Source organism: Podarcis filfolensis (genome assembly GCF_964270895.1).
Source record: "Podarcis filfolensis genome assembly, chromosome: 1".
NCBI classification, from domain to species: domain Eukaryota; kingdom Metazoa; phylum Chordata; class Lepidosauria; order Squamata; family Lacertidae; genus Podarcis; species Podarcis filfolensis.
This window is the reverse complement of record NC_139604.1, coordinates 27,555,788-27,583,006: the sequence shown is the minus strand read 5'-3', so window position 1 is coordinate 27,583,006 and position 27,219 is coordinate 27,555,788. Positions and strand designations below refer to the sequence as shown.

The 27,219-nt window shown below is 42.8% G+C and overlaps 1 protein-coding gene across 4 annotated transcripts in view; it reads left to right on the top strand.

Annotated features, from left to right (window-relative positions):
- The window catches only part of B3GALT1 (beta-1,3-galactosyltransferase 1), a 335,884-nt gene that overhangs the window by 141,607 nt on the left and 167,058 nt on the right, over positions 1-27,219 (top strand). For all 4 annotated transcript variants that reach the window (XM_083577462.1, XM_083577463.1, XM_083577464.1 and 1 more), the window contains exon 3: positions 16,705-16,869. The gene's annotated coding sequence lies outside the window, so the exon portion shown is untranslated. The remainder of the gene's footprint in view (positions 1-16,704; positions 16,870-27,219) is intronic.

Here is a 27,219-nt window from a genome sequence, read left to right as displayed (position 1 = left end):
CCCCTACATATTTCTACTTTGAAAAATCTAATTACTGAGCTGTATTGCTATTGCTAACTCATTGTGTAACGCCACATCATAAAGAGGAGGGGGGAATTGATCCAGAGAAGTGAGATCTTTTTAGCTGGCTCAAACTGGGAAAACAACCAACTTTGCTTAATTTCATAAAATTGCTATATATATATATATATATATATATATATATATATTCATTTCATTTTGGCATTTCTCATGTGCTTGCTCAATACTGGTAACTTCAAAGCCAGGTTTGTTGTATTTCTACATGACTTCTTTTGAAGATCATTCTTCCTTGCCCCCTACTGAAAAGTTCTTTTGATACAACAGTGAATACTAAGTCATGATGAACAGCTCACCCAATGTCCTTGATATGGCACAAGGTAGTAACAACCGGACTGTAACCTCCGTATTGTTTTCCTCTTGGAAAAGCAGAGGGAATAGAGATGCATGGTGTGGGATTTCATGACCTTTATGACCAGGTACTCTGTGATACCTTCCGTTTCTTAGTAAAAGGTAACAGTGATGAAAGCACTGGCAAGGTAAAGAATGGAAGAAATAGCCTACATCTTTTTCTAAGCGGTTCTCTCTACTAGGGAGACCATTTTGCACTGTTTGATGTTTAGCATTCAGGTGGTTGTGATACCTCTCGGTACCTTGCTCTCAGCCTTTTGCATAATGTAGCACCCCGTCTTCTGTTCCGTTACCTGCATAATCAAAGGTAGCTTTAGCTTTGAAGGTGTAAGTCAAAAATTCATGCCTGACCCCGTGTTCCCATCCAGTCTTTCTCATTTGTCCTACACACACACACCCAACACAAATTTTGCTTTCACCTTTCTGAAACAGATGTTCCTGGCTCCGGCCATACTGCAGCTTCCACATCCCTGCTACCACCATAACCTTTTCTATGCTGGTGGTGCCAAATTAAACACAATGCTCATGTATACAGTGGGCAGGATTCAACAAACAAGCCCCACCAGCAGAAGCAAGAACGAAGACTTCCACAAGTGCAGTCCTGCTGCCTCCACGCATTCACTCAGGAGGTTGAGAAAATCTCAGAGGGGTGAGAGGGCAGCAGACTGTGATACCATGCAATCAAAAATGCATGCTGTGATGGTGCAATCAGCTTAAGGCAACGTTGATTCCCTCCCAGTACCTTTAAAATGGCTGCTGCACATAGAGGAACAGTGCCTTCAAGGGTGTCGACGTGTTTGTTTCTGCCCTGTTCTGGGCCTCACATAGGAGCCCATAGACAAGGGTGGTTGGTTGCTACAGCACCATGGAGAGCTCCTAGTGAGCAACTTGTGGGGAATCATGTGGCATCTGGTTCAGTGAGCTTCTGCCATAGGTTCCCCTGATCTCCAACAGAGGAGATCAGAAATGGAGTCTGGCTCCTTAACTGATGGCACTATAGGCTTTGGCTCAGTGTCCCCTGCTAGACTCTGAAGTCATTTGAGTTTCTGTTAGTTTCCATAAACTAACATCCATTAGTTTCCATGCATCCTAACATTGGGAGAATCATATAGAAATGGAGAGGCAGGAGGAAGGGAATTCTGAACCCCCAAATCTGTTTTGAAACCATTTTCACTTAAAGACATTTGTATGGTTGTATAACTCCTTGTGTTATTTTTTCAAAATTTGGTGTGATCAACCTGCACAATTTCAACTTTGAAAGCTGGACAGTTGAACTCCTGCAAATTAATTGCACACAAGCTGGAGATCTTAAAAGCTCCTTTTGTGCTGGGTTTTCCTGGTGCAGAAAGAGCATGTAAGCTTTCAAGCTTGCTTCCTAGGCCTTGGGAGGCTTTTGTGGGAACTTGGATGGCCCCACAAGATCTCACAAGAGTGTCCCAGAACCCAGTAAGCAAGGCGGACAGCTTAAAAAGCCTCTTCCTTTACTTGGATGGTAGGGATAATTGTAGAGACAGTTCCAATGGGGACAGTTCAGGTGTACACCTTTGGGGACATGTGCGCCATACCCAAAACATAACCGCTGCTCAAGATGCAATTGTACGGTACATCTAAATGTTTTCTGTTTTACAGATCGTTGGGGTTTCAAAAAATGTAGCCACCTTCTTTCCTTCCTTCCTTCCTTTTTTGCCTGCTCCAAAATGTTTTGCCGTTTCATAAGTATTTGAATAACTTCCACCAGAGAAATTTCATATTCTGATTTAAAGTGCATTCACTCATTTTACGATTCAGGCATAAAACATTTAGGCACTTTCTACAGCAAATGCAATAGCTGTCCTGAAAGCTTGTCAGGTGGTGACTCACTTATACATGGCCACAATGAATAAGGGCCTAGGACCTGCCATTGCTTTTCATTCAGGTCACCACGCAATCTTGGTACCCCACTACTGATGGTTTTCTAGTTCATTAATCACCTCATTATTCTTTGTTTTTGTTGTTCATTTCCTAGGTTGACTGTTAACATTCCAAAGGTTCTCAGATATATAATGCATATTTCAGACACATGCCTCCAGCTGACTTAATTTTCACACCTGTAATTTGGAAAATGTTAATACTTTTTCCCCCTTTGCAAAGAGAAAAGATGTGAATGTCAAATATTCTCTAGAGCCAGCACAGGCTTCCCTTTGGCTGATTCTGTCCTTTTTTCAACTTTTGCTTTTCTAAAGAGTTTCTCTGAGGGAGGTAAAATGGAACAAGGTGGGCTCTGAGATTTATGAATAATAAAAAGCAAAGAGCTGCATTTTAAGTGCACACATATCACTTTTGACAGATTTTTTTCACTATTAACTATTTGCGTAACGTTTCTATGGGCTTCTCACGGTGATTAAACTTCACTCTGGCATATGAGGAATGCCTTTCTGTGTAAAGCTTCCCTTAAACAATATCTGAGGAGGAATTCAATGCAGTAATAAGGAGATGGTTCCATCAGTGCAAGCATTTCTCCTTGCCCTATAGAGCACTTGTCCCTCTCCCCGCCATGCTATTCTAGAGGGTCTCCTGACACATTGTGCTAGCAAAAGTCCTTGCATTGACTTCCACTAGCAGGTCCTGTGGCTGAATCTAGCCCTTCATTGTTTTGAACAAGGTCTGATGATACAACCTCCCAGAATTCCTCAGCCCATTGCAAGTGATGGGATTGTTGAAGGCAATTTTTTGTACAACCCCACCCCTCAGGAAAAAAACAAAACACCAATGCTGGCAGTAGGGGGTGAAAGTGTGAAAAGGACCTTCTAAAAACCCACCTCAAATATGGTTTCAGACTTCTTTTTAAAAATTGCTTACCACGTCATGCCTAAACTATGACTGCATTAAAAATCAATGAAACAGAAATTTCATGAACAGAGGGAAGGGGGGATTTCAGGACTGGGACCCTAGAATTTTTGAATGGTTTTTGTCAGTATAGGCCACTTACGGCGGTGGTAGAAAGAATTCCAGGAGTGGGGAACTGTCATGACCCTTGAATCCAGCAGCAATGCAGACACCAAATCGGAGGGTGCAGAGGCACCAGATAGGGAGCTCGGTCTAGTTCAGCCCCTAGAAGAACTTCCCAGAATCACTGGCACCTGTAGGGCTAGAGCAGGGTTTCCCAAACTTTGGTTTCCAGCTGTTTTTGACTGCAGTTCCCATCATCCCTGACCACTGGTCCTGCTAGCTAGGGGTGATGGGAGTTGTGGCCCAAGTTTGGGAAACCCTTGGGCTAGAGCCTGGACCCTCACAGGCACCTTCTCCTGGACCAGATGCCTCCCACTGCATGTCACCAATTTAGTGGCTCATCGAGTGCACCAGGAGGGAGGCAATGAAACAGAGGACGAGTTCCTGTCTTCAGGCCAGAGGACTGGCCCTTTAAAGCTCTGAAGTTCTCTACAAGAGGGTGAAGCCTAGAAAAGATAGTCTGGAGACAGAGACTTAAGAGGGCTCAGTCTGCTCCCAACTTTTGCCAGAGTAAGATACTTATTTAGAGTTATCCATGGTCCAGCAACTTCTGCCTTGCCACTCTGCTGGCTCTGTGGGATCCAACATTGGACCAAAACACAACAGGGACATTGGAATGGGGAGGGAATGGTAGCTGCCGGTTGTTCATTGCAAATAAATTCAGATGCCACCACAAACAACTGCAAAACTATTTAAAAAAACAAAAAACACTTCAGCAATCGAAGAACAGGAGATCACTGTTCTCTTCCCACCATCATTGAAACCATTTTTAAAAAGTCTGAATCCTGTTTCTAAAATCTCCCAGTTCAAGGGCTTCAAATAACACACACAATGCTGGAAGTTTGGTTCTGGAAGTTTTCTGTTCACTCCGAGTGTGGGTATAACACAGCTATAATTATCATCAAAATTTGCCTACGGCAAGATTTGAAGTGAGCTATTGAAGAGTCATAGTCAAGCTAAACATCTGTAGGAATTGGGAGGTAAAGTAAAATTATTCTGAGATTTGTGGATTTTTTTCCGGGGCTTTTTGTGTGTCTATAGAAATTTTACCTAATGGTATTTTTTTTGGGGGGGGGATTCCCCTGCTCAGGGGAAATGTGGAAGGTTGTTAAAATAATTTTGATAAGTGATGGGGTGAGGAAAAAGAGCTTACACATCTAACTGATAGCTAATTTGCATGTTTACATGCATCACTAGATATTTCATCTTTCACTCCAGGAATTATCTCTGGATGACTACCAGATTAACAGGTGAACTGCCACTACTGAAAAGTATTAAGTTTGACAGAAGCCAGGTGATGTGAAAGCTTTGACTGAGGTGTTTGATCTGTGGCAACTGTTTTATGTTTGGAAGTATGAGATTTCATTTCAGACATAGCCATATAAAAGGCACAGGTTAAGATTTTTTTTAATAAATAAATAAAAGCACACACATTGGGAAACGTTTCTTTCTAAGTCCTATCCTAATTCAGCCATTTCTTTTCAGTTGAAGTGAATAGCATAGGCCCATCATCCTTGCACTTCACAAACTTCACGGACCACCTTCTTTTCTCAAAAAGCTCCTTCCCAGAGAAGCCCAGCAAAAGGTGGGTCATCATAAATCACCATGACTAACCACCAGTTTTAGGCAACCCTGTAGATTAACCCACACAATCTGTACAGGGTCAATCAAGTGCTACTTGTGTAAATTGACTGCTTAGTGAAATGGCTTGTGATTTTGTCCCTCAAATCAGCCTTCCCCTAACTTCGTATCCTCCAGATGATGACTGGCAATGTTGACTAGGGCTGGTGATAGTTGGCGGCCCAAATGTCTAGAACACACCAGGATGGGGAAAGCTGCCCTTTGCTTTTGTTGTTGTGTTTCTAATAATCCTAAACTGATGGGTTCCATAGTTCTGCCCACAATATGCTGTGCTTTTCCCTTGTGGTCTGTCAACCTCTCAGGCAATGACTGCAACAAAATTGCTCACCACTTTCAGCCCAGTGTTTCCCACAGCTTCTCTAATTCTGACAAATTGCAGTTATTATATTCCTTCCCCTGTTGCAAAGGGAAGTTTGGCTGGTGCTGATCTGTGCCATGGACTGGAAGCAAGGAAGCAAATGTCGTCATACTTTTGTGTGTGTGCATTTATATATTGCCATTTATATATTGCCATATATTTGGCTTTTGTCTTGGATCCTTGCTCCATATTCCTTCTAGATTTCAGAGGCATTTGAAATGACATTCAGATTCCCTTGTCTTTACATGATCCAATTCGAAGGGAAAGATTGCAGCAGCTGTTTGTGGCCTGCAGTGTTTGTTGCACCTTCTACAGCATCACAGAACAAAGTTTCATTAGTGAGGGACACTGTAGAGTGAGGTGAGAACTATTGTTTCTTTTCTTTTTTGGTACAATTTTTATTAAGTTTTTCTATTTTACATTTTAGAATATTCATTTAAACAACCTCAAAATATCAGTGACTTCTCTTCTTCTCTTTCCATGGTTCAGTTTTCATGCCATAGATCCCTGCGTATTTTACATAAACTAAATCATTTATTGCATTTTTACATCCACCAAATCTTGTTTACACTGTTGAATTTATTGTAAAGCTGCCAATGTTTTCAAATGTACACAATTTTCAACCATATAGTCAATAAACATTTTCCAGTCTTCTTTAAACGTATATACTTCTTGTTCTCTTATTCTCTAAGTTAAGTCTGCAAGCTGTGCATATTCCATCAGTTTAAGTTGCCATTCTTCTTTAGTTGGGACCTCACTCATTTTCCATTTTGGGACTAACAAAACACGGGCCGCAGTAGTGGCATACATAAATAGCTTTTTTTGACACCTGGGAATTCCCATCTGAATTATCCCCAACAAAAAGGACTCTGTTTTTTGTTTTGTTTTGTTTTTGGAAAAGTACTCTTAAACACTTTTTTCAATTCATTATAAATTATCTCCCAGTACTCTTTCACTCTCTTTCAACCCAAGAGCTACATCTCCTTCTAAACAAGCATCCAAGAGCTGCTTGTCAGTGGTGTGCAGAGCCAGAGATGCACATGGCTGTTAACAGCAAATGTAAACGTTTACCTTTGTACAGCAGGCTAGTTTCTAGACACTCACACACCCGTCTCCATCCTCCATTCAAGAAGTCAAAAAGCATCCTCAGAGTTCAAGGATACATCCCAGCTTGGTAAAAACAGAGGCAGCAAGGATGTGGCCTGGGGAGAATTGGTATGAGCTAGGGAGCATTCTAAGGGCAAGATAGACACTTGGAGGGCTGCATTTTGCCCTGAGGCCTCAGTTTCCCCACCCTTGCTGTTGATCTATGGTCTCTGAAATATGGGATGCCTTCTGAGTTCTAACCCACTCTGTCCTATGGAACTGTGTGATTCTTAAATCCAAGCTGTCCCGCAAAATAAAGGCAGCTGGCAACACTAATGTTTCCCCATTTCTGCTGCAATTGCTAATTAGATTCCAGATGTTGTTTTAAAGGTGTTAAACTTCTACAGCCCAACATGGAGTCATCCTTATGATTGGAAACTACATTTCTAGCCCTGTGCTATAATGACACAGGACACAATCTGTTGGCAGGTTCTCCTGAGTAAGCTTTACCGAAATGAAGGAGAGCACTTGAAGGAGGGTTTTTACACCTGAAATTATATTAGGTTTCATCAGCATTTTTCAATGTAGTAATTTCCTCACCCAGATCTTTTGACTCATTTGTGCTGCCTTCATTTTTCCAGGCTTTAGAAAAAATACCCAAAGAATGCAAATGAACATTTCTGTGACTTCTCACTGGAAAAAATCACTAATGCCTTAGCACTGTTGAGCCTTGCAAGTAAAAGTGAGAAAATAAATCCCAAACCCTTAAAAAACAAAAACCTGTCTCCTGCTTTGGTTTAAAACTGCCTTCTCCAAATTGGTGCCTTCCAGATGTTTTAAATCCAAAACTCCCACCATCCCAGATCACTGGTTGGGATTCTTTGGAGCTGTTGTCTAAAAGATCTGGAGGTCCCAGGTCTGGGAAGGCTAGTCAGCAGGGTCAAATGATCCTGTCTTTTCTCCAACACATTATTCTATCTGTTTTAAAGATGATGGAGGCACTTCTTCATTATTTGTTGAATGTTGCTTTGATTCTTTGCAAGACCTTGCTCTGTGATTTCATAATTCAATACAAGCTGAGCAGTTACAGTCGCAAAGGTCAACCATCCATTCAATCACTTCCTTGCTGGTGTACTTTCATTTGTTTTCTGTCTTTGGGGAGCTCCAGGCAGCACATATGAGGTTGTCCTACTTTGTTCTCACAATAGCCTTCTGAAGTGCATTCTTTATTTCTCTAAGACCAATCAAGGAGCTTCATGGCTGAAACTTGGGTGTCCACAATCTCTTTTAACCTACTGTAACTGTGTAGAAACTGGGATAACAAAAGACAGGCCTGTGAAGTCAATGTGGTTCTTGCTAACTGGCCCCTCTCTTGATTCACATACATTGATCAGACCTTTTGCATGGAACCAGCACGTGTGGAGGCTCTGGGTGCTGTACCCATAGTCTGCAGACTTTTGGCAGGACACCAATCCTGCATACGAAACCTCTGATGCACAATGACTGATCCATGCAGAGAGAATGAAGGAGGGCTGGCATTGTTATCCCAATCACCCTCTCCATGCAGTGAGTGCACCCACTTTAAGAATATCTGCACAGGGCTTCCATCTCAGGAAAAAATGCATCAAATTACTTCACCCTCCTTGTCTTCATTTTTAATTCATTGCTATCTATCTGTCTATTTCTCCCCCACCCTCTTAATGAACGTGCACCACTCAGGGCAGTTTGTGACAATCCAAAATCAAAATAAAATCAAAACACACTGAAATACAAAGAATACAACTATAGTGTTACATAAAATCCTTGGCATTTAACATCCTTTTTAAAAATAGCAAGAGCCAAGATTGCAGGTGAAAAATAACCTCCACTGTTTATACTCAGCAGTCAAAATTCTGCTGGAATAGAACTGTACTTTTCAGCCAGCAAACAAAATCTTGAGGGGTTACTGGAGGTCAGATGAAGTATTTGACCCCATGACCCCCACAAATTAAGAAATTTATCCTGACTCCACAAAAGTCCCCAAGCCGTTCCCACTTTTGTGGGAGATGACCACAAAGGCATTGGGGATAGGATTTTGGCACAGAGAATTACAGAAATGCACCCTGAACGTCAAATCAAGTTTGCCATGGGCTTGTGTTTATTTAAGCACACACATTTATTTAGAAGTTGAACAAGCAACAGTAGCTACTGAACTATGTAATGCAAAAGAATAAAGAGTCAATCTGATCCATTTACTCATTTATGCAAACTTGTTTGTTCTATAATCACAATATCTCCCACTTTGAAATGATGATAAATACTGCTTCAAAGGATAGAGAGCACGAAATAAGCTGACGTTGTAGAAAAGGCAAATGAAATAAAAAAATGAGGCATGGGACTAGAGGAAAGAAATACACAAAGAAATGGGGGGGGGAGCCCACCATAATTTAAATAGAATAATTGGAAATACCCACAATAGAGTTGAATAAACATATTCAAGACCGTGATTTCTTATTGTAATCTAGGCAGACCCATAATGTTTTGCTGTTATTGCATTAAACTTCTTAAAATATGAGTTTATATGCTGAATTTTGAGTTGTTGCAGAAAAAGAAAAATGAAACAAGGGGAGCAATGCATACCCAGAGTTCTGTACAAAACATCACTATTTTACTCTTAAGAATCGCCTTCACGCCACAGAAATTATCAGTTTTCAGATGTGACTCTGCTGATCCCCTGTATTTTTCACTCCATAAGACGCACCTGACCAGAAGACGCACCTAGTTTTTAGAAGAGGAAATCAAGAAAAAAATATTCTGAACGAAACAGTGGATGTATGATTTTTGTGGTTCATGCTGTGGCCATAGACATGATATGTGATTTGGCGGTGAGTTTGGGGTACCTCAATGGAAAAATCCTGAGGATCCATGTGGACCCGTGCTTTGTAACCATGTTTTTGTGACATTGCGGCCCCACGAAACAGTGGATGCGTGTGTGTTTTGGTGCAGGCTGTAGCCATGGACATGCTATGTAATCTGATGGAGAATTTGGGGTGACCCAATTCAAAAATCCTGAGGATCCACGTGCTTTTACCTCCCCCTCCCAGGCAGCCTCCTTTATCTCTAGAGTCCCTTATCTCCCTCCGGATCCCTTGCCGATCAGCTGCTCAGCGGCTTTGTTTCAATACCCCCTTCCCTCTTGTTTGCCTTAGTGTCTTTTCCTTAGCTGGAGCAATTTTTTGCTCCTCCTTTTTTCTAATTTCTCTCCTCATTGCTTTAATCTTCCAGTCTCCTCTCCTTGCAAGTTCGCTGTCTTTCCCTCCCCCCTTCACTATCTGCTTTTTGCCCCTGGGCAATTCGGCTCCAGGGACCACGCATTTGCTCCATAAGACGCACAGACATTTCCCCTTACTTTTTAGGAGGAAAAAAGTGTGTCTTATGGAGCAAAAAATACGGTACCTTCACGTCATCCTTACCTTCACAGGATGAGCATGACCAAAGCAACCTGTATTGTTCAGGTGTTCAGTTGCATATATGCAGTGCCTGAAAAGTGGACCACCATCATCACCTCTCCCTCTGTTCTGGCCAGTATATTGTGTATTGTTTATATGGCATTGATATTTAAGTTTTATTTGCACCTCTCTTACCCCACCTTGGTATCTTTTAGCTAGGAAGTGTTTTAAGTGCATGCATACATAAATCTTAATATTGAGTAATCATTCCCTAAATAGCCATCATTTTTGGTACACAATGCGATTGGCATGGAGAACCTGCAGAAACAACACAAAACCCTAAACATACATTAAGTAAAAGAGAAACATCGCCACCCATCCCCATCCCCACCCACCATTGCCCCCTCCACCTCTTCCCTTTTCTTCCTAATGTAACACTAACGTCTCAACAAATGAAATTGACCTGCAGAAAATGTAACTTGAAAAAAGAGACATTGCACATACTTTTGTAAACCAAGAAATCTTTATAAATTAATAAAAAAGCAATAAAAAGGAGATAAACTTTCGAGAGCTCAGACAACAATGTAGGATATTTTCTTGTTAGAATACCATCAGACTAATGCCTCAATCCCATGCGCACTTACCTGAAATAGAAGTAAATCCAGCTGAGCTTACTGAATGAGGCTTACTTCTGAGTAGACATGCCTAGCATTGTGCCGAAAAAACCGGTAGTCACCCAGAAGCTGTAGAAAGAAAATAGGTTTTTTTTTAAGTAGACACTTTCAGCGAACACCTGGGAATGAAGAGTTTGATTAAGAGTCACTTCTATAGATTCAGGCAGAGAAGGTCATGCTTTGCTAACACATAGGAGTCATCTGAAGAATATTATTACCGTGATGGATGAGAGGAAGGCCGTAGATTTAGTATACTGTTAATTTGACAAGCGTCTGCCATTAGAAATTAATGGTTAAAGCAAGCAAGCAAGGAGGTAGCAGGTATATTAAAATCCCAGTTAGAATATCTTTCTTAATGAGACATACTAAGATCCCCACTTCACCATTATGAGATAATTCAGTTATTTTAGTTATTTTTGGGAGCAGATTTGCAGCCGGCTTTGAAATACAGATTCACTCTGGGTCGCAGCCAATGTTAGTTCTACTCAGTGTAGGCTCATTGAAATGGATGAGCACAGCTTACTTTGGCCTATTCATTTAAATGGGTTTCGTCTGAGTAGATTTAGTTGGATAGAACCCCCTGTTGCAAGCCGCACCTTTGAATTCAGTTCTGGCTTAAGATGGAGAATGCCACTTCTGTTAGCCAGCCCTCTGTGGCAGCCCTTCCCCTTCCCAGGCAAAACAAAGAAACTTGCCTTTCATCCTCCAGCACAAAAAAAGGGAAGGGTGTGTTTTGGCTACATAAGCACATCCCTTATGAGAACAGCAGAATGCCCATAGTTGGCTCCCCAACTTTTCATCTCTGAGACTGGAAATTTCAATAGATTATTAGCAAGAACCACCAAAGGCTGTGCTCCAGAAATAAAATACAAACTTTAGTAGGCAAAGCAAGGATTGTTATGTGGCTGTTGGAAAACAGTGAGCTTTCTGACTACAGAACACTGTTCAGTGGCAAGGCACATGCTGTGCCCCAGGTTCAAACCATGGCATCCCAAGGTGGGCTGGGAAAGACGCCTGCCTGAAACTCTGGGGGCAGTTAGGCTCTTCACATTTCCCTTTGGCCTCCGCTGCCATTTTCTCTGGCATTTCTGAATATTGCGGGGGAGGGGCGGTTTTATGGGAAAATATATAGGCGTTATATCTTTATTTACTCCAGGTTTTTATATTGCCCTTCCCACAGCAAGCTTAGAGCAACATACATCGTCTACTCCATCTCCCATAATCCTCCCAACAATCCTACCAGAAAAGTTAGGCTGACAAATAGTGATTGGCCCAAGGTCACTCAGTGGACCGGGGGGATTTGAACCTGGATCTTCCTGATTCTTGCCTGACACTCTGACCCAGTGGTACAGATTACAGAACTTCAAACCCAGGGATTCAAACCTAGTCCTCTAAGCCTCTCTGCCTGGCCTTCAGAGAAAAAGGTTCCCTACCCATGCTCTAACCACTATACTATGTTTGTTGCAGTAAGACTTGAGAATCCCAGGACAATACCAGCTCAGCAAACCATTGTTGCTCATAGCTTGATTGCTGTTCACCCTCCTCTTTGTCCTGCTTGTGGCAGCTACATGCATCCAACCTGTTTCCCATTTCCCCTCTTTGGCCCCCAAACTCTGAAGTTTGGTATCCACTATTCTTTGTTTGGCTTTGTTCGTTAAACCTACATATTTTGGGGCATAAATAGGAAAGATTTTTCTGCACCTGCTGCGCTTCATTTCGAAATGAGTATTCTCATTACAGGCAAATGATTTGCTCTCTCAGGAAAGCATGCCGAAAAGACACATTCCCTGATATACCCGACCTCATCAAGCATCTTGGTTCTTGCTTCCAGCTGTAAATAGACTCAATGTGCACCTGCCTGCCGTGAACTTTGCACACACATTTCTTCAAGATGTTAAAAGCCTGCTGGTCTGGACTAGGCATGCCTCTCCTCTTGTAAATTAGAATCCACATCCTTTCCCTCCAACACATTTTCCTCCAAGCTGGATAACCATAGCAAAAAAGGAAGCTGGTAGATTCCATTGTCAAAAGTAAATATACTTTTCTTTCCCAGTTCCTCTGTCATCCTTGGTTTGGTTGAGTGCAAGGCAGTGTGTGCGTGTGTGCGCAGAGATGACAGATGGCTTCTGCAAACTAATCACAGATAACATTGTGTGTGTTTTTCATGTAGTACATGCATTTCCAGGCAAATTACGAGCTGCTTTCATTTAATATTCTCCCTGCAAGAAGCCGGACGTTTTAATAGAATGTGGCATGCTCCAAGGAAATGCACAGCGGACTCACACAAATGCAAATTGCATTAAGACATGATTAAACCCGGTGCTCTGTAAGAAGCAACATTACAGATAACAGTGGCTTGCTGATTTGGGAATCTGGGTATGCGTGTGCTTTGTGGAGCATTTGAGGTGGTGCAGGCAATGATGAGCTTTCTTCCCGAGGCACAAATTCCAAAAAGAGGTTTAAGATGTCAGGTCCTGAAGTTTGTATATTGGAGCTCATTTGTTCTGCGCATGCCTGAGAGTGGCTTGCTTACTACTGCATTCTGCTTGGCAGTCTAGGCCGGCATTTCCCAAGCTATGTGCCAAGGGAGCAAACTAGCATGCCGCAAGAGGGGATGGCAAGTTCCTTGGGAATCAACTCAACAGTAGTGTCCACTACTATGTGTCTATGCATGAGAGAAGGCCCCTCTGATACACCCTCCTTCTACTGATGTCAGGATGGAGATACCATCTCCATTGGAGGTTTTTTAACAGAGGTTGGGTGGCCGTCTGTCAATGATTCTTTAGCTGTGATTCCTGCATTGCAGGGATTGGAGCGGATGGCCTTTGACACCCCTTCCAACTCTACAATTCCTTGATTCTGTCTTAAGGGAGACAATCCCAAAGTGTGGCTAACTCTCCAGAAAGCAGGTCCCCATCCCTTAGCTTTCTCTAACTTGGCAAAGGGGAAGATGATAGGGCAAATTTTGAGAAATGCAGAGCTAAGGCAATTCAAAACAATAATTTATTATTTGTACCCCGTCCATCTGACTGGGTTGCCCCAGCCACACTGAGCAGCTTCCAGCATATATAAAAAATAGTAAAACATTTAAGCCTTAGAAAGCTTCCCTATACAGGGCTGCCTTCAGATGTTTCCTAAATGTTATATAATTACTCATTATATAGGGACGCGGGTGGCGCTGTGGTCTAAACCACTGAGCCTAGGGGTTGCTGATCAGAAGGTCAGCGGTTTGAATCCCCACGATGGAGTGAGCTCCCATTGCTCGGTCCCAGCTCCTGCCAACCTAGCAGTTCGAAAGCATGCCCAAAAAGTGCAAATAGATAAATAGGTACCGCTCCGGCGGGAAGGTAAACGGTGTTTCCGTGCGCTACTCTGGTTTCACCAGAAGCAGCTTGTCATGTTGGTCACATGATGCGGAAAAACTGTCTGCAGAACGTCAGCTCCCTTGGCCAGTAAAGCGAGATGAGCATCACAACCACAGAGTCATTTGTGACTGGACTTAACTGTCAGGGGTCCTTTACTTTTACCTTTACTTTTACTCATTATATACCATCTGATGGGCATTCCACAGGGTGGGTGCCACAACCAAGAAGGCCCTCTGCCTGATTCCCTGTAGCTTCACTTCTCTCAGTGAGGGAACCGCCAGAAGGCCCTCAGTCCTGGATCCCAGTGTGCAGGCTGAATGATGGGGGTGGAGAGAGATGCTCCTTCAATACTGCTTGCCACAGAGCAAAAGCCATTCATTACTCTCTTCTGTTTGGACATTGATAGAAATCCTATAGAAATTGCCCCACTGCAGAATTTCCTACCCCATCTCCATTCCCCTTAACTAATGAGTGGCTAACATGGTGTCATCCAGATGTTATTGCACTCCAACTCCCATCAGCTTCAGCCAGCCTGGACAATGGTCAGGGAGAATGAGAATTGTAGTCCAGCAATATCTTGAGGAGTAAGCTACCCCGCCCTAAATCTTCCAGAAGGATGCCTGCTAGCCTCAAGTGCCCAACACACAGGCATGTTCAGTAAGGGAAAACTGCAAGCTTATTCCCCATTACAACTTCAACAGACTGTGAGCTGTGGCTGACCATTAGCACCACTGCTGAGCTAATACCCAATAAACAGCATCTTGTCTTCTCAGCCGCTCCTCCCGTTCCACCAAAAGATAATCAGCTGACCAGCCCATCAGTTAAAGGCAACCCCCTCTCGAGGTGAATCTCAGGCTGAGAGCGGTCCCTGAAACACAAGGTGAAAATATCAGAGAGAAACTGGTAACAGAGATAGCACAATGGCTGGAATTACAAAAGGAAGAAGTCGAGAGATCAGTACAGAATGCATTCAGAATGAGATAAACAGGTGCTGGTCTTTTGTAAGATGGCGACTGGCACCAGAATCAATAATAAACCTGGCCTTGGCCTTTGGAGCAGCTTTTCTGGCAAGCAAAACCTTGTTTTCCACCGGCGTGGGCTTTTGCTGCTTGCCCCCCTGCTCCTGGCCATCAAACTTGCCTTTAGCCTTTGGTGAAGCTGTGCCAGCAAACAAAGCCTTGTTTTCCACTGCCGTGGGCCTTTCACCCCCCTTCTGCTTTGGGCCATCTGCAGGCATCCGTCTCTGTTTACTTCTGGCCTTCCGGCCTCTGCAAAGTTGACCTTGGCTCCCATGGGAAACAGAGCTCTCAGCTGCCGACTCCTTGGCTCCCCCTGGAGGCTGGAATGCTGCCTGGGATGACATCACAGTCAGCTCCCCCTGCAGCTTGCAACCGGTGCCCTCAGCATCCCTGCATTCACTCGCATTCTGGGAAACAGCCAGGACCTCCGATGCAGTCAAACTCTGGGCTGAGATGACCGGCAGATGAGCTACTTTCAAAGCATTCCACATCTGACGTGCAGTCGTGTTGCCAGCTAGCATTTTAATTTCCTCCAGAGAGACGGATAAGACTATTACGTCCATGGCCCTCGAATCTCGGGCCTTCCATCTATCTGTCAGAGGAACTGGAGGGGCTTCACACACAGTATGCCACACTCCAAACTGTCGCAACAAACTCTCACACCATTTTGCCCAGGTCTCATAATTGTGCCTGTTTAACTTTGGGCATTCAGCAGCTTCAGAGGCTTGGAAAAACTCCATTCCAGCTCTTTACTTGAGCCATGAGTCTTTTTCACTTCAGAGACTCCTTATCTTGGCTCCCATAAATCACGAAGCCTGCTTGGCTCGGCTCCCAGGCCAATTAGCCGGCTGGAGTTCAAAGAGGCTGCCGCGGCAACAGAAAAGCCTCATTTGGTTTCGCTTTTCCCACACATACCTCAGCAGTCTGTCGCAGTCTTACTCTCCTGTAAGTGCCGTGAATCTGGGCCCATAACCTGTTGTTGGGATACTGCCAGGGAGACAAAGTCCATCATGACTCCACGTCGTCTCCGGACGTCCATCGATCTCCCATAGACACGCAGTATCAGCAATTAGCGACACGAGCTCCAGAAATAACTTGCCACATTCCTGGGCTGATGCACGCTCTATCAGCAGAATTCACACAGCGAAAGATGCACAGCAGGAGAGCATTATTTAGAAGTTTATTCAGCGTTGGTCAGAACAAAGAAAAAACATGACGGCCTGCTTGCGTGTTCAGGCAAAGAGAGAAACGAAAGCAATAGAAAACATAAACATCCTGTGAACAGGAAGTACGCAGACTCTGTGACTCACAAAGCCTGCTCCCTTTTAAGGTGGAACGGAAATATCCTAACAAGTACAAGGTATATTGTAAAAAAGAAACAGAGATGGAAGGATATTATTAACGGGCAATATTATATATAGAAAATGCGTGAAGATAGGAAAAATGGATGATTGATGGAGGTGCCAGTGGAAGCTCAAAAATTGGAAATTTGTAAACATGGTTGTACGGATTTATTTGTAATGGAAAAAATTAATAAAAATCTATATATATATAAAAGGCAACCCCCTCACAGGCAGGTTCCACTGGATTTTATTTTCTCCTTCATTCATGCTGGGATTATCTTAATGTCTGCTCTCTAAACAGGTCATTAAGAGCTTTTCTGATATAAACTCTAATTTTCTTGGTTTGTTTGTTGTTTTTTGTTTAAAAAAACAGGTTCAGCATCAAGCAGCCCTATTCTCTTTGATGTCAAGTGGGGTGGACACAGTCAAGTATGGCAGAGAATGAAGAACTATTGACAAGATGGGTGTGGCGATGCAATGGCAAGAATGTCAGATTTTTAAACAGAAGCAGAAAAAACAGGACGTCTTGAGAAGTTAGGTGAGTAATTCAGAAAGCTGCATTGAAAAATGTAATTGTGAGGAAACAGTGTAACATTTCTCTGATGTTGGGGGGGGGGACAATAACCCACACCCCATCCTCAAGAGATTAGTATGTTAATGTGTCTCCTATCTATCTATCTATTGCTATTCAGGTCTTTTCCTCTATGTATTTCCCCATGCACCTCCATATTCCCATTGGTACTGCCCCTCATGCATCGGAAAGGGCTCTCTTTAAAGGCAAACCTAGTATATGTGTGCAAGCTCCTTCTGTGCTGTAGAATCCTAATCTTGCAGGATCCCAAATTATGGGAGAAGCCTTCATGTGCCAAGCCCAAAACATGGATGGTGAGAACAAGGCCTGAGGCCAACAGTTAACAAGAGACGGGTGTGTTAAAGAGGTTGTGTGTTAAATGTGCTTGGACTTATTTGAGACTGGGGGATTTGAACGAAAAGAGAGAGAGAGGTGGTACTATGTTGTGAAAAGGGTTTGCGGTATGAGTGACAGAAAAGAGGACTAAATCAGGTTGTTATACAACACAATCCTAAGCGTCAACATAAGAAAAGCCTACTGGCTTAGGCCAATGGCCCATCTAGTCCAGAATTTTATTCTCACAGTGAACAGCCAGATACCTAAGGAAAGCACAAAAGGAGGACTTGAGCACAATGGCACTCTCTCCACTTCTGATTCCCAGCAACTGGCCTACAGAGGCGGAACAAAACCATTGTGGCTGGGAGCCATTGATAGCTTCCCATTGGTGGCAATCACTACCTCTTCTGAGAGTAAATTCCATGATTTAGCTATGTGAAGAAGTACTTTCTTTGGTCTGTCCTGAATCTTGGGTAAATAATAATAATAAAAATATTATTTATACCCCACCCATCTGTCTGGCTTGCCCCAGCCACTCTGGGCGGCTTCCAGCACATATAGAAACATAATAGAACATCAAATATTAAAAACTTCCCAATATAGGGCTGCCTTCAGATGTCTTCTAAAAGCTGTGTAGTTCTTTTATCTCTTTGTAATCTGCTGGGAGGGTGTTCTGCAGGAAACGCGTCACTGCTGAGAAGACCCTCTTCCTGGTTCCCTGTAACTTCATTTCTCGCAGTGAGGGAACCAACAGAAGGACCTCAGAGCTGGACCTCAGTATCTGGGCAGAACAATGTTGAGAGATGCTCCTTCGGGTATACAAGGCCAAGGCCGTTTAGGGCGTTGAAGGTCAGCACCGACGCTTTGAATTGTGCTCAGAAACATACCGGGAGCCTGCGTAGATCCTTAAGGCCGGTATTATATGGTCCCGGCAGCCACTCCCAGTCACCAGTCTAGCTGCCACATTCTGAATTAGTTGTAAATGTCACCGACAAAAAGGGAAATTATTCTCTTATTGGTGTCCATAGGTTTGCTCACCTAGAGAGGAGGTTGACTGAGGGTTGGTTCAGTTGGAGGAGAGTAGGTTATAGACTGAGCCATAATGGGAAGGAACAGTAGAAAGTTCTGCCTAACTTTGTGTACAGAGATCTGGTTTGCCCAGTTCTTTGTCTTCTACTGAAAATTCAGGTTTTATATGCCAGCTATGGCTGTGTTACAAGAGGCAGTACTCCTCAGCTACAAGCTGCATGGAGTTGCAGCTGATCCCATTTGCCATATGGCATGATATTATTTATTATTTCCTCTGGGAATGTGCTAAGGATTAAAAGAGAAGTGAACATTTCAAGGTGAATAGAATGATAATCAGAAGTTAACCTACTGTAGTCCTTGATAACACCAGTGTGATATCTAATTGAGATACGGCAGAGGGGAGGAGTGAAATACCACGGAGAGCTTGGTGGACGATTTTCAAGGCCCTAGTGCTGAACAGACAATGTAATCCTATTAGGAACATCTGAACAGGAAGAAATCTCCCAACTATTTTATTTAAAAGCCCCTCAGACAAATCAAAAGTAATCAAAGCTGAGAAATCCCAAGCTTTTCAACAATTGCAACGCAACTATGCATCAGATTTTCTAGGGTAATCTCCAAAAAATGTTAATCCAATAATCTCCAAAAGAGATTCTCCATATGCGTAGCTGTAGCAAATATGTCCACAGGCTGAGTGGTATTAATATTAACAAAAATTCATTTACTGAAAGGGATTAAAGAAAAAGATTCTTAAATTATTTCAAAATTGGGACAAGTGAGAAGGATTTAGCAAGGAGGAAGAGTGGAAAAACCCACAGATTCTTTTTTAAAACAAAGTGTCAGGTTAATCCACTGTGAAAATAATGCAAATCTAATTTAAAAATGCAAGTGGCTTTTAATAAATGAAACAGTTGCCTGAAGGAAAGCTGCTAGCTAAAGATCCTAGTGTATTTTTGTTTTGGTTTTGACTGTGCATTGTTGTTGTTCAGTCGTTTAATCATATCCGACTCTTCATGAGCCCATGGACCAGAGCACGCCAGGCACTCCTATCTTCTCCTGCAGTTCAGTCAAACTCATGCTGGTAGCTTCGAGAACACTGTCCAACCATCGCATCGTCTGTTGTTCCCTTCTCCTTGTGCCCTCAATCTTTCCCAACATCAGGGTCTTTTCCAGGGAGTCTTTTCTTCTCATGAGGTGGCCAAAGTATTGGAGCCTCAGTTTCAGGATCCTGTCCTTCCAGTGAGCACTCAGGGCTGATTTCCTTAAGAATGGATAGGTTTGATCTTCTTGCAGTCCACGGGACTCTCAAGAGTCTCCTCCAGCACCATAATTCAAAAGTATCAATTCTTTGGCGATCAGCTTTCTTTATGGTCCAGCTCTCACTTCCATTCAACACTACTGGGAAAACCATAGCTTTAACTATACAGACCTTTGTCGGCAAGGTGATGTCTCTGCTTTTTAAGATGCTGTCTAGGTTTGTCATCACTTTTCTCCCAAGAAGCAGGCGTCTTTTAATTTCATGACTGCTGTCACTATCTGCAGTGATCATGGAGCCCAAGAAAGTAAAATCTCTCACTGCCTCCATTTCTTCCCCTTCTATTTGCCAGGAGGTGATGGGACCAGTGGCCATGATCTTAGTTTTTTTGATGTTGAGCTTCAGGCCATATTTTGCGCTCTCCTCTTTCACCGTCATTAAAAAGTTCTTTAATTCCTCCTCACTTTTTGCCATCAAGGTTGTGTTATCTGCATATCTGAGGTTGATGATATTTCTTCCGGCAGTCTTAATTCCAGTTTGGGATTCATCCAGCCCAGCCTTTCGCATGATGAATTCTGCATATAAGTTAAATAAGCGGGGAGACTGTGCATTATCCTGGTGTTAAAAAAAAAGGCAAATAGTTTGTCCACATCCATTCTTGGTTCACTTTCAGACTGTGCCTTTAAACAGTGGGTTCCGTCTTCATGCAGCTTCGTTCCATCTCATTATCCCACTTGCGACCTTCTGCAGCAGTGACAGAACCGAAGCACTCACTGTGCCACTGTGTCACAGAGCTCAAGGGACAGCAAGCTTCTTTGCCTGCAAATACCCACAGAAAGGAGCATAGCGAGCTGCCATATACCAAATCAGACCACTGGTCCACCAAATTCAGTATTGTCAACACTGACTTGCAGCAGCTCCTCAGGATTCCAGACAGGGGTCTTTCCCAGTTGTGTCTACACATTCCAGGAGTTGAACTTGAGGATTTTTGCATGCAAAGCATGCGCTCTGCCCATGAGCCATGGCCTTCCAATGTGTTGTTGTTGTTGTTTTATTTGAAACCCCATGGCCTTCCTTAAATCTCAGTACTCCATACCTGGAAGTGAATCTAGGACTCTTATGCATGTAAGCAGAGCTTTCCAAACTTCAGGTTGGTGACTCACTTTGTGGACATGCATCATTTTGTGACACTCTAATTCAGTATTATTAGCAAACCAGAGGTTAAACTAGCCCCTTTCCATCCCCAGGAGGAGCGCGGGGAGCAATCGAGTGACACACTGCAGCTGGCACACTGTGTGTATCGCGACACACAGTTTGGAAAGCTGTGATGTAAGGCATGTGCATAACGGTGGTCATAGTAACATTATACAGAACCAAAGACAGAACCTACCTGGTCAGAGCTATTTCAGTTTTTTGCCTGTGTATTCTCCTGGAGTAAAAACAAAAAAAAAACAAAAGGGCAAATGCTTTATCCACATCCACTAATTCATATCAGAATATGTCAGGGTATTTTGACATTGATTTCCAGATGCAGCAAATGCCAACAGTTAAAACGTAAAGGGTCACACACTTTAAATAACAGCTTGAAGTTAATTGGTGTCCAAAATGTGTTTTAGAAGCCAGTGGCATTCAATAGGACAAGCTGGTGTTGCTCACCTGCCTTCCGAACACCGAGCATCACTGCTGGCTCCTGAGAGGCAGAGGAGTGAAACTCAAGATTTAACAAAGAGCCCCCGGCAAAGTAAAGATTCTCCTTGTTTGTTGTCGCTGCTGTGTTTTTCATATGCGCCATAGGTTTTGTAGTCTTAAGGCTGTATTTTACCTATTGCAAAAATCAGCTCAGAGCCTGACTTGTCCTCATTCCATCTGCTGGAGTTAGGCTGAAGGCTTATAAAATATTTGGGAATAAAGCACTGGAACAACTGTATTTGATTTGCTCCGCATCTTCTGCCGCGTTTACTTCTTGGATGGTGAACTATTTAGTCAAGTTTCTGTGTTTTGCATTAAAATAATCCTGTTGCAATGTAATAAACTGGCAGGCTATGGCAAAAAGAGAAATTGCCCTCGCTACCAAATTGAATTCTGTGGGTTTGGACTTTAAATACTGCAGCACATTCCAAAGGCATCTCATGGCATGAAAGATTTAAGTGGGTTCTTTTAGCAATGAAGAAAGTTGCTGTGTATTCAGTGGAAAACTTTGGCTATGAATCATCGGATGATGCGCATGCATGGCCAGCTGTGGAAAAGGACACCATGTGCCCCGTGTTCTCAGAGCATGTAGCCTATGAGGGACACTTCATGTGGAGCTCAGCACGGCAGTTTCTTTTACCATACTATTGGTTTATTTAGAAAGGCTAAGTTCTCCAGGGGTTATCTTTTATTGCTACAGATTCTAAAGGAGTAACCCTGTTGGCCTTTTGCCACAAAAACAGCAGTGAGTCATGTGCCATCCTAAAAACTTATTTTGCTGTAAGCTTTCACGGGCTAGCGCTCACCTTATCAGCTCCTGAATTGGTCACTTAAGCAGTATGTAGGGCTATGCATGGGCCCTGCAATCCAATTTTGGACCCGAATCAGGTGTTTTGGAGCAGCCCCAAACTGACCCACGATCATCTCTGACTGACCTGACCCAATTCAGGGGCATTGCACAGTGTTTAATTGGGGCTTAAACCCCTAATTAAATGTCGTTGGAAGGTGGGGGTGCATGCAGGTTGCTTGTATATCCACTCCCCCCTCCCCTCGATGCCAGTCCATCAGTCCTTTTGACAGCCCTGGTGGGTGGGTGATCTGGGGCTGCCTCTACCTGTTCTGGACAAATTATGGGTTGAGCTGAATCACTTCATTTATGGTTGCCATATTTCAAAGAGTAAAAACCTGGAGACCCCAAAAGTTGTTGAACTTTTTTTAGGAAGACCCCCAAAATATGAGCTTTTTTGGGGTAAACCCTAAAATTATTGAGCGTGGGGGTTTGGGTTTTGTTTTTTGTTTTTACAAAAACACCAAAAAAACCCGCGATTTTTCAGTTGACTTGCTTAAGATCCAAGGCAAAGCGCCGCCTTTCAGAAATCCCCCCGGACATCAATTCCACCTTTGAAATCCTGGTAATGTCCGGGAAAATCTGGACTTGTGGCAGCCCTACTTTATTAGGTTCTGATTATGGGATGTAACAAAATCTGATGCAAAGCCTGTCTGTGTGTCCTGGGTGTGAGTTGAACACATATAGAACCCCTCTTGTTACAGATGTTCCCCCTCACAAGACAGCATAAGAGAAAATGGCAACACATGTCTTATATGAGAAATACCTTATGTATGGTTCATATTTAGTTGTTATAATGTGCATATATGTAATAACCTTAGTATCAGAAATCTAAATATCACTGTTCCCGTTCCCATAGCAATCAATCATGTAGCTCGTTTCCCTTTGCACAATGCTACAATATGGTGCTTGCATGGAAGTAACTCGTAGGACAGCCGCACCAACACATACCAATGACTTTTACATTTATTTATAAAAAGAACCTTTTTCTGAGACTCTAGAGAGCCATTGGCAGTCAAAACAGACAATACTGAGCCACATGGACAAATAGTCTGACATGGTATAAGGCAGTTTCTTAGGATAGTATCACCCAATCTCATAGGAAGTGAGTTAATAGCCCTTATACCCACTGTGCTTCTACATGACACCAATAGTCTCCAATAATCATCAGAAGATACAACTTGTGTGTGTGTGTGTGTGTGTGTGTTTTACAACAGGATAGCCCTAATTTTTAAACTGCTGCCCTCTATTGTTGAAATCTATGGCCATCCTGTTTGCTTTCTTTACATTAGCAGCCACTAGAATTTGAACAACTTTAAATAATTTCTGGAATGAGAACCCCCTTTCTTCAAAATGTCATAAGCAATTGTTGCCGGAGCATGAACTTTTCAGAATCATCCCACTAAAATTAATTTGTCTGCCAGTTAAGAGAAGAGCACAATGATTTCTTTTAAAGCTCTGGGGTTTTGTTGCGTTTGGCATATCTGCATTTGCATCCCTATTATTTTTCAGTGAATGTGAGAAAAATGATGTTTGACAGACCAGACATTTCTATGAAAGCTGCACATTTAAAATTTCCTTTGTGGTGCGCCCCCTCCCCAGTATCAAAATTTTCCAAGTGTTTGGCAAAAGTCAGTTACCCTGATAATAAAACTGTATTTGCTAAAATGTAAAAAAGATGGAAATGCTGGAAATAGCTTTTGCTGTTTTTCGGTGTGGACGGCCAAAGTTGGCTTTTGAACAAGAGACACTCAATTTTTAAATCATATATATATGGAATGGAGTGGAACTACTATGTTAAAGTTGCTGAAAATATTGACTCTTGTTTGGAAGCAGCTCAAAAGAACTCACTCCTTTGATTATAGCCTGTTGGCTCTCTTGTAATGACCCCAAATTATATCAAAACATCTAAGTAGTAAAGCCACAAGAGTCTTTAACTCCCAGCCAAGAGAGAGACTTTTCTCCCTCTCAGATGCTTGGAAGCATCTGAGGTCAAATGGGAAGTCTGCTTAATTTAATCGCTGACAAAACCATTGTCATTACGTACTGCATATTAGTTGTGTGATGGGTTCTCCTCCTCTTAAAGGTTTTTCAATTCATTTGAAGTCATAGTAAAGGGAAAGAAAGGTGCCTTGAATTAGAGCCAAAAAAACCCAAGCGTTTTTGGGGGGGTGGGATGATGTAGAATCTCAGTACTGTTTCGTCTAATATTGGAAGGACTGTGAGCTGTAGGGACGATTCTGATGCCTTGATAATGGAATTTTAAACAGTGTGAGATCCAATGGCTTGACCTATTTACATATATCGCAAGCTATTAAAGGATTCCTTTGGGCTTAGCTACTCTTATTCTTTAGAGGAAGGACAGGAAGTGGGTGATAGAATTACCGGTAGGTTTCCTCCCCAGGAGGATCCAGCTGGGTGACTGGAAGAGCTGGAGCAGGAATGAGCAAGCAGACACACAAACAGAGGCTGCTTCCAGACTGTCACTGTTTTAAGGCAGGAGTGAATCATGCACTGGCAAATTCAGGTAGCACAATTGAAGTTGATTTGGAGGTCTTGCACAACAAACCTTCTTCTCCTAATGCTTCATGGAAAGCTGTGGGGAGATGCTTTGGGAAGTATGGGGTGACCTTTGCTTGACGCAATGTAATATATCCTTCCCGCAAGCAAAGGAGGATGAAAGCTCAGTAGATAGCTGACGTCTTCTAACCTCCCCACAACAAATCAAGATAAATGCTCAATTAGCAGGTCACCTGGAAGTGACCTGAGTATCATGACACTGAGGAGAACCTCAAGAGCACAGGAGAATCTGGAGACAAGATAAAGAGTTTTCTTGGTGGCCAGCACAAGGCAGGAAGTTGCTCTAGGAAGAATTTATGGATTGCTAAGGGGGCAGGGACTTAGAAGGTCCCGGCGCACCTGTTTCCTTATCCCATCTATAGTAGAAAAGACAATTCTGGAAATATGTTGCAGAAATTGATTTGGCCTTCATTGATAGTGCTAATGTGTTTACTGCTGGAAGAATTGTGTGGGCTAGATACCAGACAGGACAAAGTGTTCCATCTGTCTTTGGCTGGCTAGGAAAAATCCAAGATATCGCTGAAAGGGGGAATTAAAAAGAAAAGATGTAGAGATGAAATGAAGGATGCTTGTTAATGGAAATGTTCTTTTTTTAATTATTGGAGGTGGCAAAAGAGATACGGCATTGTAAGGTATTTTATTGTTTGCATTTTGCAGTTGTGTTTTAAAGCATTTCTCGTTCTGCAATGCTGATGTCCTCAGGCGGGCATCCCAGGGTCATAAGAAACAATGAATCTCCTTCTTCAAAGACATCAAAGCAAGAGAGGTCTGGTGTCAGATGCCTCTTTTCCATAGAAGCACCTGCATCCTTGTCCTACTAATGTCAGAGCTCTGGTGTCGACAGAAGTACTAAGGGGTCATGCTATGGGTGGCTTGGAAGGTGGCCTGAGGCAGACCTGGATCTGAAGGATCTGATGCCTTCTGAATCTCCAAGCAGGCCTGGCAAGGTGTTGGGTGAGATGGTTCAACTGCTTTTGGTTTTCCCTCAAAGCCACCTTAAGCACACCTTAAGTGTTATTAAGCTATGTTGGAATTCTACGGTACATTTTTGTCAGTTTTGAAAACTATGAAAGAGGGTTGGCCCTAGCTTCTTGAGGAAAGGCTTTTGGGGAACTTGGTGCAGAATAGCCCTTTACCTATCCAGGGAGGGGGAGGGGTTGATGAATTGGAAGTATAGCTAGTGAAGATGGAAAGGAATGGGTTAGATCAGTGGAGAAAATGCTCCCGAGCCATTGGCAACATCAGAGGAGGCACATGCAAACGTTCCACCAGCAAGGTGAACCTAGCTAATTTGTGCTTTCTGAAACAGCACACAAACACAGCCATTCTTCAAAATTTGTTCAGTGCAGTTCTCCAGCCAAGCAATGTGTAAGTGAATGCATGTACCAGGGTTATAAAAAAGAAGCATTTGAAAATGCACAAAATTGAATCCTTTTTTAAAAAAATAATAATTTTTACTAAGTTTTCCATTTTAACCATCCAATCAAATCACATAAATTATGCAAATACATATCATAAAGTCCAAATATTTTGCCAAATTATAATTTTTTTGTTGGGGGTTCCCATGCTTCGAGTTCAGTGGGGTCCAATCATCTCATATTTGTACTGCTTTAAGTGTCCACTAGTCCCATCTTTAAATGTTCTTGTTATTATCCTTTTCTTTAGTAGCCTCTGAGTTGCTTCCACAGGCAAGCTGAAATAAGCAATATGCTTCTGTGTGAACTTTATATGACTCTCCACCCTCCCCCCTTTTTTTTGCAGCTGGTAAGTCCTTTGTTTGTAGTATATCCTCATACGCTGGTATTTATGCTGGATCCATCCAAAAGTCCTTCTCGGGTGGCAAGCGCCATCTTTTCTCAGTTCCGATGAAATAGAGACTAGGCGCTTGCTCGCACAAAATTGAATCCTAATGGGGAAGACTGTATACAAAAATGTGTACATTAGCTGTGTGTTTCAGGAGAAATTTGTACTAAAATGCCTATTTTATTAAGGATTTTCCCAAAAAAATCATAAGGATCTTCCCCCCCCAAAAAAGCAACCACAAACTGATATGGAAATGTGGAGGACTGGCTGGAAAAATGAGAACCTGGGAAAATCCAGAATGGCCGGATTTGCCCATTCCTATCTCAAAGGCTGGCTCCATGGAGAAATAACTGGGGGAGCCATCTGTGGGGGAGAGTTGGAAGGTGCAGAAAGGATTTGACACTGCCATTCCCCGCTCCCATCCAACAGTTCTCCCCAACAAATCTTCACTCTGCCTCCCACTCCACAATTCAGGTTGACAGATGTAGGTTTCTCTGCATAATGGGTGGTTTTGCCCTGAGCGCATTTTCCTGGCCGTGTGGGTAGTCTCTTGGATCAATACTGTGTTATTCTGTAATCCGTTTGATGTACCTTTCTTCTCCCCTCTGAAGGCCAGAGTACAAGTTGTGAATATTTTCATATATTTTAACTTGGCAATTGTTCTGGCCGGAAGCAATCAACAGCATACTGAGCAGATTCAGTCATATTTGAAATGGGAGTTTAACAGAAGCCTCATTCTGGAATGACAGCTAAAGGTATATCCTACCCCTCTGCAAGA